At 44.5% G+C, this 12,544-nt stretch overlaps 1 long non-coding RNA gene across 1 annotated transcript; it reads right to left on the reverse strand.

Annotated features, from left to right (window-relative positions):
* Positions 1-82: 82 nt before the first annotated feature.
* Positions 83-1,743, reverse strand: LOC135369317 (uncharacterized). The gene is made up of 2 exons (XR_010415072.1): positions 348-1,743; positions 83-237 (listed from the first exon to the last, which is right to left on the reverse strand). It is a non-coding gene; the product is annotated as an uncharacterized LOC135369317 (long non-coding RNA).
* Between the last annotated feature and the right edge of the window lie 10,801 nt (positions 1,744-12,544).

Here is a 12,544-nt window from a genome sequence, read left to right on the forward strand (position 1 = left end):
GTAAGAGTAGAAGAGCAGCGGAAGTTATCTAAACGTGTCGTGTGTTCACTCATGCTCGATGAAATGAGCATAAAGAAGCAGATTCAGTTCACAGGACAGTCCTTTAATGGCTTCATAAACCTAGGTACTGGCATTGATGACGACAGTCAGGAACCAGCTACACAAGCTCTTGTATTCCTTGTGGTTGCTTTGGACAGTAACTGGAAAGTGCCATGTGCATACTTTCTGATCAACAGCCTAAGTGGGGAGGAAAAGGCAAACCTTGTGAGCCTCTGCCTTCAAAAGCTACATGACATTGGAATTCTGATAGCTGCAATTGTGAGTGACGGCCTGGGCTCTAACCTCACCATGTTTCAAGACCTTGGTGCAAACATGAAAAGCCCCGACATCAGGCCATGGTTTCAGCACCCTTCTGATTCTTCCTGGAGAGTTCATGTAATCCTCGATGCTTGCCACATGCTGAAGCTGATTCGTAATGCCCTGGCAACAATGGGGACCCTGAAAGACAGCAATGGAGGCACAATAAAGTGGGCCTACCTCGTATCCCTCCAAAATCTGCAGCAATCGGAAGGGCTTCATGCTGGAAACAAGCTCAAGGCTGCCCACATTGACTGGGGAAGTCAGAAGATGAAGGTGAATTTGGCAGCTCAGACACTCAGCTCAAGTGTGGCGGATGCTCTGTAGTTCTGTGACAGGGACATAAACAATCCAATGTTTCATGGATGTGAGGCAACAGTGGAATTCCTCAGGAAGTTCGATCGTCTGTTCGACATCATGAACTCCCGCAATCCCCTGGCAAAGAACTTCAAAGCACCCATCCGTTATCCAACCCGCCACCTTTGGATTCCATTCTTCAACGAGATGACTGCGTATATTGGCAACTTGAAAGATGCATCTGGAAAGCCAATACTAGAATCCCCACGAAAAACAGGCTTCCTTGGATTCCTCATCAACATGGCAAGCATTCAAAGCCTATGCAGCCATCTTCTTTCAGGAGATAATGCACTCTTAAGGTACCTGCTCACATACAAACTCTCTCAAGACCACCTCGAACTTTTCTTTTGTGCGTTGAGGGGTAAAGGTGGGTGGTGCAACAACCCGACGGCAGGACACTTCATGGCTGCATACAAGAGGCTCCTAGTTCACCATGAAATCGAGCCTACAGCACGAGGTAATTGTATCGCCCAAGACTCCACACGCATACTGACTGTGACAGCAGCAGCAGGAGCTACTTCCCTTGACGAACTTGACATTCATGCATCCCGCTATTTTGGTACTGCACAGAGTGAATGTGTTGAAGACCACGACTACGCAGATGTACCTGATACAGAGCAACTGTCAGCCTTTGTTGAAGATGTTGTGGGGTACATCGCGGGGTACGTTGTCAAGATGGTGACAAGGAAGATCTCCTGTGCTGACTGCATCGACGCTCTCACAGACAGAACTCTACACAGTGCTCTTCTTCGTCGAAAGTCTCGAGGTGGTCTGATTAGTGCGTCTCAGAGTGTCATCGCCATTTGTAAAACAACAGAAAAACGTGTTCGTCAAATGCTTCATATCTCAGAAGGAATCTTGACATCCAATGCTCAGCTTGGGCAGCTTCTCACAAGGGCCGTCTTGCAGGACATTCTGTGCACGTCTGCAAGACTGGACATTTTTCCTACTTTGAGCCAGCACATGTTTGAGTGCAGTCCAGACGAAAACCATGTCATTCGCCTTGCAAAACACGTTGCAGACTGTTATGGGAAGGTAAGACTTTATCACATTGCCAAACAGTACACGGAGAAGGTGACTGCAAGGCCACGTCTGCGTAAGAGGTTGTCAAGAATTATAGTTTTTAACAATCAGTGACTACTCACGTTCACTTCCTAAGTGATTCCAATTTTCATATTTAATAAGTACAAGAGATTATCTTACTTTTTAGTTTTACGTATACACAATTGTAGCTGGCATATGCCTTGTTCTGCATTTTCTTAAGGTGATTTTCTGAAATTTTGTACTGGCACAGAAAGTCAAAGCCCAGGTGTAGCTGCTGTTTCGCTACGGTCCCCCAGCAGAATAATTCATAAACAGGTGATGCTATCAGAAAGCTAATTCTTTGGCGGCCTCATAGCTAAATGTAAGAGCGCATCGATACACTGCCACGTCCAAGAAATATGTACGCCGAAACCAATTAACAAGAAATCATTAAAATATAAATGCTGTGTTTCTTTGTCTGGAACAGTTTTTGCTGAAGGTTCAAATCAATAAAACAGAATTACTGAAGGCATCCACAGTAAAAAGTTAACAAGCTTAAAAGTTTAAAACGAGCTTTATTCAATCAATGAGAGCATGCAAATGACTCTCCCACTGCTGAGTTCTTGGCCAACACCTCAGGAATGATCAGTGAAATGAAAGCTTTTTGATAGCACCACCTTGTTCATGAATTATTCAGCCGGAGGACCTTTATGAAGCACCTCGTATACATATGGCACATTTGTGTCAATCTTCGTTACTTGTACCATGTTACTTTCCTGTAGTAATTACTTTCAAGAGGGACAACTGTTAATAAACTAGTGTTAACCCTCTTCAGCACTATACTACCTCTTTCTGCAAAATAAATCAGAGCCCAAAGTTTAGGGATTCATTCTAATGTTCCCCTTAATTGAAAGTTGCCTCTTGAGGGTGAAGTCTGACTTTTACCCAGCAAATTGCCCTTACTGAAATGTCTATAGCAATGCACACCAGCTTGTTCGGCAGTAAACGCAATTACATCACAGTTTGTACCAAACAGTGCGCAGTTCGTTACAGTAATAGAGCCCAATTCCCCCCCTCCCCAATTTAGCTGTTTGGAAGTTTTTTTCATCTGAATTCATATTAATTTCAAGCACACATTCATTTCCCCAATTTTTACCCCACACCCCCCAAATATTTCCCGAAAACCTTGGGCTCTAAGAATAATGTTTACCTCATGTTTCATGTGCGTGGTTTCTAGCACTGCATTTGAAATTTTGTGGCACAAGGAAAGCCGAGATCACATTGCGGGACTGTCTTGCTGTGTCATATCAAAGGATTGTTATTTGTCACGTGCCTACCAAGTGTGGTTGCCCACATCGTCGTGCCACTGGGCTGGTGCCCACTGCAATCAAGTGCATTGTCGTGAGCAACGTGTGAGCAACTTATTCTGTGGGGATGTAGCGAAAAACGGGGCCAGAAATAATTGTCCCAGCTTGCACTGGTAGAAAAAATTGTCCCATGCCTTAGGGGACAATTCTGGTGCCTTAAGTGGTTTAGGCTTAAGCATGTGGTGACACATATGCTAAAATAAAATAAGAAAAAAAAAAAAGAAAACGGTGAGAGGACAATGAGAAGGCAGACACAATGACAAGTTGGTTGCACTTGCCGGTGTCCATGCACTGGGGTTTTTATGAGTTCCAAAAGTCATGCGCTACATTTTACGGACAACTGAATTTTTCAGGAGTAGGACATCTCGTTGCAGGAAATCAGACGTGTGTAAGAAGTGACACATCGATATATATTCCAGGCTATTAGTTTCTTGCATGGTCTGATGCTGGGGTCTCCCAGTGCAGCCCATGCCCTGGTACACTGCTAATTGGTGTCGCTTAACCTGACCTAACCCAACTAAACTGACATAAATAGCCAAACCTCCTGACGTAACCAAAGTAACATCCGTATCATGAACAAGCTCGCATGGTGTAAGCAAGCTGCTGTCTGCAGAGAAAGAGGTAACATTTGCTTGAGCTTCAAACGGTCTTGTGTTGTCGTTATCGACTTATGTGTTCATCACATTCAAGAAAATGTTACCTCTTTCTAAGTAGCCCAACCTAACCCAACTGACGTATCCTAACTAATTATTTGGGTTGCGCTGCTGCCAAAACGACTCTCTGTTGCAATGGTTGATAACTCATTCCAAACGTAAACACGTCTCTAAAACAAAGGTACTATATAGCCTGCGATTCTATGGGACCATTTCCTTTGTCCCATGACAGTAGAAAAATGTTTTTCGTTACCGCTATTTCGGAAACAATTTTTGCCCAGATCCCAGTATGAGCGATTATGCATGGTTGTTGTGGAACTGACATCGCACCTTACTGAAATATTGGCTGGGAAACGTGCTGTAGTACAATCCCCAGCGCTGCACTGCAGTGACGGTCTAGTTTCGGAATGCAAAACATAACGTAATTAAGAATCGAATGGCAGGACACCTGTGAAACACTGTTAGGATACATCAGTATACTGGCACCTTACAAAATCGCGTGACGACAAACAATGATCAACGCCTGTAGCGCAATAAATACTCACAATCTCTATTGCCTCCCATTGTTTTCTATGGGCACACACAGCACTTTAGGGCCCACCAACATGGCGGCGCGAAGGCACGCCTCTCCCCCACGAGCCCCTCTCCCATGCGCGATCCAGCCTTTATACATAGAGATCAGTGGTCGAATAGTGGGTATATAGTGGCGCCGCCGCAGGCGTGTAGGAATGAAAAAAGCAAAATATGACAGCAGCATCTACGGTATTTTTTACGTCAGCTGAAAAGCGACATTCCTTCATGGAAACATTTGTCCTAAAGCGCCTTCCAAAAACCACGTGGAAGAACGCAACTCTCATATATCCTATCTAGAGGGAAAAAGTGGAGGACGAAATGTGTCGAATAGTGGGTATATAGTGGCGCCGCCGCAGGCGTGTAGGAATGAAGAAAGCAAAATATGACAGCAGCATCTACGGTATTTTTTACGTCAGCTGAAAAGCAACATTCCTTCATGAAAACATTTGTCCTAAAGCGCCTTCCAAAAACCACGTGGAAGAACGCAACTCTCATATATCCTATCTAGAGGGAAAAAGTGGAGGACGAAATGTGTCGAATAGTGGGTATATAGTGGCGCCGCCGCAGGCGTGTAGGAATGAAGAAAGCAAAATATGACAGCAGCATCTACAGTATTTTTACGTCAGCTGAAAAGCGACAATCCTGCATAGAAACATTTGTCATAAAGCGCCTTCCAAAAACCACATGGAAGAACGCAACTCTCATATATCCTATCTAGAGGGAAAAAGTGGAGGACGAAATGTGTCGAATAGTGGGTATATAGTGGCGCCGCCGCAGGCGTGTAGGAATGAAAAAAGCAAAATATGACAGCAGCATCTACGGTATTTTTTACGTCAGCTGAAAAGCGACAATCCTTCATGGAAACATTCCTAAAGCGCTTTCCAAAAACCACGTGGAAGAACGCAACTCTCATATATCCTATCTAGAGGGAAAAAGTGGAGGGCGAAATGTGTCGAATAGTGGGTATATAGTGGCGCCGCCGCAGGCGTGTAGGAATGAAGAAAGCAAAATATGACAGCAGCATCTACAGTATTTTTACGTCAGCTGAAAAGCGACAATCCTGCATAGAAACATTTGTCCTAAAGCGCCTTCCAAAAACCACATGGAAGAACGCAACTCTCATATATCCTATCTAGAGGGAAAAAGTGGAGGACGAAATGTGTCGAATAGTGGGTATATAGTGGCGCCGCCGCAGGCGTGTAGGAATGAAGAAAGCAAAATACGACAGCAGCATCTACGGTATTTTTTACGTCAGCTGAAAAGCGACAATCCTTCATGGAAACATTCCTAAAGCGCCTTCCAAAAACCACGTGGAAGAACGCAACTCTCATATATCCTATCTAGAGGGAAAAAGTGGAGGGCGAAATGTGTCGAATAGTGGGTATATAGTGGCGCCGCCGCAGGCGTGTAGGAATGAAGAAAGCAAAATATGACAGCAGCATCTACAGTATTTTTACGTCAGCTGAAAAGCGACAATCCTGCATAGAAACATTTGTCCTAAAGCGCCTTCCAAAAACCACATGGAAGAACGCAACTCTCATATATCCTATCTAGAGGGAAAAAGTGGAGGACGAAATGTGTCGAATAGTGGGTATATAGTGGCGCCGCCGCAGGCGTGTAGGAATGAAAAAAGCAAAATATGACAGCAGCATCTACGGTATTTTTTACGTCAGCTGAAAAGCGACATTCCTTCATGGAAACATTTGTCCTAAAGCGCCTTCCAAAAACCACGTGGAAGAACGCAACTCTCATATATCCTGTCTAGAGGGAAAAAGTGGAGGACGAAATGTGTCGAATAGTGGGTATATAGTGGCGCCGCCGCAGGCGTGTAGGAATGAAAAAAGCAAAATATGACAGCGGCATCTACGGTATTTTTTACGTCAGCTGAAAAGCGACATTCCTTCATGGAAACATTTGACCTAAAGCGCCTTCCAAAAACCACGTGGAAGAACGCAACTCTCATATATCCTATCTAGAGGGAAAAAGTGGAGGACGAAATGTGTCGAATAGTGGGTATATAGTGGCGCCGCCGCAGGCGTGTAGGAATGAAGAAAGCAAAATATGACAGCAGCATCTACGGTATTTTTTACGTCAGCTGAAAAGCGACAATCCTTCATGGAAACATTCCTAAAGCGCCTTCCAAAAACCACGTGGAAGAACGCAACTCTCATATATCCTATCTAGAGGGAAAAAGTGGAGGACGAAATGTGTCGAATAGTGGGTATATAGTGGCGCCGCCGCAGGCGTGTAGGAATGAAGAAAGCAAAATACGACAGCAGCATCTACGGTATTTTTTACGTCAGCTGAAAAGCGACAATCCTGCATGGAAACATTTGTCCTAAAGCGCCTTCGAAAAGCCACGTGGAAGAACGCAACTCTCATATATCCTATCTAGAGGGAAAAAGTGGAGGACGAAATGTGTCGAATAGTGGGTACATAGTGGCGCCGCCGCAGGCGTGTAGGAATGAAGAAAGCAAAATATGACAGCAGCATCTACGGTATTTTTTACGTCAGCTGAAAAGCAACATTCCTTCATGAAAACATTTGTCCTAAAGCGCCTTCCAAAAACCACGTGGAAGAACGCAACTCTCATATATCCTATCTAGAGGGAAAAAGTGGAGGACGAAATGTGTCGAATAGTGGGTATATAGTGGCGCCGCCGCAGGCGTGTAGGAATGAAAAAAGCAAAATATGACAGCAGCATCTACGGTATTTTTTACGTCAGCTGAAAAGCGACATTCCTTCATGGAAACATTTGTCCTAAAGCGCCTTCCAAAAACCACGTGGAATAACGCAGCTCTCATATATCCGTTCTAGAGGGAAAAAGTGGAGGACGAAGTGTGTCGAATAGTGGGTATATAATGGCGCCGCCGCAGGCGTTTAGGAATGAAAAAAGCAAAATATGACAGCAGCATCTACGGTATTTTTTACGTCAGCTGAAAAGCGACATTCCTTCATGGAAACATTTGTCCTAAAGCGCCTTCCAAAAACCACGTGGAAGAACGCAACTCTCATATATCCTATCTAGAGGGAAAAAGTGGAGGACGAAATGTGTCGAATAGTGGGTATATAGTGGCGCCGCCGCAGGCGTGTAGGAATGAAAAAAGCAAAATATGACAGCAGCATCTACGGTATTTTTTACGTCAGCTGAAAAGCGACATTCCTTCATGGAAACATTTGTCCTAAAGCGCCTTCCAAAAACCACGTGGAAGAACGCAACTCTCATATATCCTATCTAGAGGGAAAAAGTGGAGGACGAAATGTGTCGAATAGTGGGTATATAGTGGCGCCGCCGCAGGCGTGTAGGAATGAAAAAAGCAAAATATGACAGCAGCATCTACGGTATTTTTTACGTCACCTGAAAAGCGACAGTCCTGCATGGAAACATTTGTCCTAAAGCGCCTTCCAAACACCACGTGGAAGAACGATGGAAGTGGAGAAGAACGCAACTCTCATATATCCGTTCTAGAGGGAAAAAGTGGAGGACGAAATGTGTCGAATAGTGGGTGTATAGTTGCCCCGCCGCAGTAATGTAGAAATGAACAAGGTAAAATATGACATCAGCAGCTACGGTATATTTCACGTCAGCTGAGAAGCGACAATCCTTCATGGAAACATTTGTCCAAAAGCGCCTTCCAAAAACCACGTGGAAGAACGCAACTCTCATATATCCTATCTAGAGGGAAAAAGTGGAGGACGAAATGTGTCGAATAGTGGGTATATAGTGGCGCCGCCGCAGGCGTGTAGGAATGAAGAAAGCAAAATATGACAGCAGCATCTACGGTATTTTTTACGTCAGCTGAAAAGCGACAATCCTTCATGGAAACATTCCTAAAGCGCCTTCCAAAAACCACGTGGAAGAACGTAACTCTCATATATCCTATCTAGAGGGAAAAAGTGGAGGACGAAATGTGTCGAATAGTGGGTATATAGTGGCGCCGCCGCAGGCGTGTAGGAATGAAGAAAGCAAAATATGACAGCAGCATCTACGGTATTTTTTACGTCAGCTGAAAAGCGACAATCCTGCATAGAAACATTTGTCCTAAAGCGCCTTCCAAAAACCACGTGGAAGAACGCAACTCTAATATATCCTATCTAGAGGGAAAAAGTGGAGGACGAAATGTGTCGAATAGTGGGTATATAGTGGCGCCGCCGCAGGCGTGTAGGAATGAAGAAAGCAAAACATGACAGCAGCATCTACGGTATTTTTTACGTCAGCTGAAAAGCGACAATCCGGCATGGAAACATTTGTCCTAAAGCGCCTTCCAAAAACCACGTGGAAGAACGCAACTCTCATATATCCTATCTAGAGGGAAAAAGTGGAGGGCGAAATGTGTCGAATAGTAGGTATATAGTGGCGCCGCCGCAGGCGTGTAGGAATGAAGAAAGCAAAATATGACAGCAGCATCTACAGTATTTTTACGTCAGCTGAAAAGCGACAATCCTGCATAGAAACATTTGTCCTAAAGCGCCTTCCAAAAACCACATGGAAGAACGCAACTCTCATATATCCTATCTAGAGGGAAAAAGTGGAGGACGAAATGTGTCGAATAGTGGGTATATAGTGGCGCCGCCGCAGGCGTGTAGGAATGAAAAAAGCAAAATATGACAGCAGCATCTACGGTATTTTTTACGTCAGCTGAAAAGCGACATTCCTTCATGGAAACATTTGTCCTAAAGCGCCTTCCAAAAACCACGTGGAAGAACACAACTCTCATATATCCTGTCTAGAGGGAAAAAGTGGAGGACGAAATGTGTCGAATAGTGGGTATATAGTGGCGCCGCCGCAGGCGTGTAGGAATGAAGAAAGCAAAATACGACAGCAGCATCTACGGTATTTTTTACGTCAGCTGAAAAGCGACAATCCTTCATGGAAACATTCCTAAAGCGCCTTCCAAAAACCACGTGGAAGAACGCAACTCTCATATATCCTATCTAGAGGGAAAAAGTGGAGGGCGAAATGTGTCGAATAGTGGGTATATAGTGGCGCCGCCGCAGGCGTGTAGGAATGAAGAAAGCAAAATATGACAGCAGCATCTACAGTATTTTTACGTCAGCTGAAAAGCGACAATCCTGCATAGAAACATTTGTCCTAAAGCGCCTTCCAAAAACCACATGGAAGAACGCAACTCTCATATATCCTATCTAGAGGGAAAAAGTGGAGGACGAAATGTGTCGAATAGTGGGTATATAGTGGCGCCGCCGCAGGCGTGTAGGAATGAAAAAAGCAAAATATGACAGCAGCATCTACGGTATTTTTTACGTCAGCTGAAAAGCGACATTCCTTCATGGAAACATTTGACCTAAAGCGCCTTCCAAAAACCACGTGGAAGAACGCAACTCTCATATATCCTATCTAGAGGGAAAAAGTGGAGGACGAAATGTGTCGAATAGTGGGTATATAGTGGCGCCGCCGCAGGCGTGTAGGAATGAAGAAAGCAAAATATGACAGCAGCATCTACGGTATTTTTTACGTCAGCTGAAAAGCGACAATCCTTCATGGAAACATTCCTAAAGCGCCTTCCAAAAACCACGTGGAAGAACGCAACTCTCATATATCCTATCTAGAGGGAAAAAGTGGAGGACGAAATGTGTCGAATAGTGGGTATATAGTGGCGCCGCCGCAGGCGTGTAGGAATGAAGAAAGCAAAATACGACAGCAGCATCTACGGTATTTTTTACGTCAGCTGAAAAGCGACAATCCTGCATGGAAACATTTGTCCTAAAGCGCCTTCGAAAAGCCACGTGGAAGAACGCAACTCTCATATATCCTATCTAGAGGGAAAAAGTGGAGGACGAAATGTGTCGAATAGTGGGTATATAGTGGCGCCGCCGCAGGCGTGTAGGAATGAAGAAAGCAAAATATGACAGCAGCATCTACGGTATTTTTTACGTCAGCTGAAAAGCAACATTCCTTCATGAAAACATTTGTCCTAAAGCGCCTTCCAAAAACCACGTGGAAGAACGCAACTCTCATATATCCTATCTAGAGGGAAAAAGTGGAGGACGAAATGTGTCGAATAGTGGGTATATAGTGGCGCCGCCGCAGGCGTGTAGGAATGAAAAAAGCAAAATATGACAGCAGCATCTACGGTATTTTTTACGTCAGCTGAAAAGCGACATTCCTTCATGGAAACATTTGTCCTAAAGCGCCTTCCAAAAACCACGTGGAATAACGCAGCTCTCATATATCCGTTCTAGAGGGAAAAAGTGGAGGACGAAGTGTGTCGAATAGTGGGTATATAATGGCGCCGCCGCAGGCGTTTAGGAATGAAAAACGCAAAATATGACAGCAGCATCTACGGTATTTTTTACGTCAGCTGAAAAGCGACAATCCTTCATGGAAACATTTGTCCTAAAGCGCCTTCCAAAAACCACGTGGAAGAACGCAACTCTCATATATCCTATCTAGAGGGAAAAAGTGGAGGACGAAATGTGTCGAATAGTGGGTATATAGTGGCGCCGCCGCAGGCGTGTAGGAATGAAAAAAGCAAAATATGACAGCAGCATCTACGGTATTTTTTACGTCAGCTGAAAAGCGACATTCCTTCATGGAAACATTTGTCCTAAAGCGCCTTCCAAAAACCACGTGGAAGAACGCAACTCTCATATATCCTATCTAGAGGGAAAAAGTGGAGGACGAAATGTGTCGAATAGTGGGTATATAGTGGCGCCGCCGCAGGCGTGTAGGAATGAAAAAAGCAAAATATGACAGCAGCATCTACGGTATTTTTTACGTCACCTGAAAAGCGACAGTCCTGCATGGAAACATTTGTCCTAAAGCGCCTTCCAAACACCACGTGGAAGAACGATGGAAGTGGAGAAGAACGCAACTCTCATATATCCGTTCTAGAGGGAAAAAGTGGAGGACGAAATGTGTCGAATAGTGGGTGTATAGTTGCCCCGCCGCAGTAATGTAGAAATGAACAAGGTAAAATATGACATCAGCAGCTACGGTATATTTCACGTCAGCTGAGAAGCGACAATCCTTCATGGAAACATTTGTCCAAAAGCGCCTTCCGAAAACCACGTGGAAGAACGCAGCTCTCATATATCCGTTCTAGAGGGAAAAAGTGGAGGACGAAGTGTGTCGAATAGTGGGTATATAATGGCGCCGCCGCAGGCGTTTAGGAATGAAAAAAGCAAAATATGACAGCAGCATCTACGGTATTTTTTACGTCAGCTGAAAAGCGACATTCCTTCATGGAAACATTTGTCCTAAAGCGCCTTCCAAAAACCACGTGGAAGAACGCAACTCTCATATATCCTATCTAGAGGGAAAAAGTGGAGGACGAAATGTGTCGAATAGTGGGTATATAGTGGCGCCGCCGCAGGCGTGTAGGAATGAAAAAAGCAAAATATGACAGCAGCATCTACGGTATTTTTTACGTCAGCTGAAAAGCGACATTCCTTCATGGAAACATTTGTCCTAAAGCGCCTTCCAAAAACCACGTGGAATAACGCAGCTCTCATATATCCGTTCTAGAGGGAAAAAGTGGAGGACGAAGTGTGTCGAATAGTGGGTATATAATGGCGCCGCCGCAGGCGTTTAGGAATGAAAAAAGCAAAATATGACAGCAGCATCTACGGTATTTTTTACGTCAGCTGAAAAGCGACATTCCTTCATGGAAACATTTGTCCTAAAGCGCCTTCCAAAAACCACGTGGAAGAACGCAACTCTCATATATCCTATCTAGAGGGAAAAAGTGGAGGACGAAATGTGTCGAATAGTGGGTATATAGTGGCGCCGCCGCAGGCGTGTAGGAATGAAAAAAGCAAAATATGACAGCAGCATCTACGGTATTTTTTACGTCAGCTGAAAAGCGACATTCCTTCATGGAAACATTTGTCCTAAAGCGCCTTCCAAAAACCACGTGGAAGAACGCAACTCTCATATATCCTATCTAGAGGGAAAAAGTGGAGGACGAAATGTGTCGAATAGTGGGTATATAGTGGCGCCGCCGCAGGCGTGTAGGAATGAAAAAAGCAAAATATGACAGCAGCATCTACGGTATTTTTTACGTCACCTGAAAAGCGACAGTCCTGCATGGAAACATTTGTCCTAAAGCGCCTTCCAAACACCACGTGGAAGAACGATGGAAGTGGAGAAGAACGCAACTCTCATATATCCGTTCTAGAGGGAAAAAGTGGAGGACGAAATGTGTCGAATAGTGGGTGTATAGTTGCCCCGCCGCAGTAATGTAGAAATGAGCA

Source organism: Ornithodoros turicata, chromosome 9 (assembly GCF_037126465.1).
Source record: "Ornithodoros turicata isolate Travis chromosome 9, ASM3712646v1, whole genome shotgun sequence".
NCBI classification, from domain to species: domain Eukaryota; kingdom Metazoa; phylum Arthropoda; class Arachnida; order Ixodida; family Argasidae; genus Ornithodoros; species Ornithodoros turicata.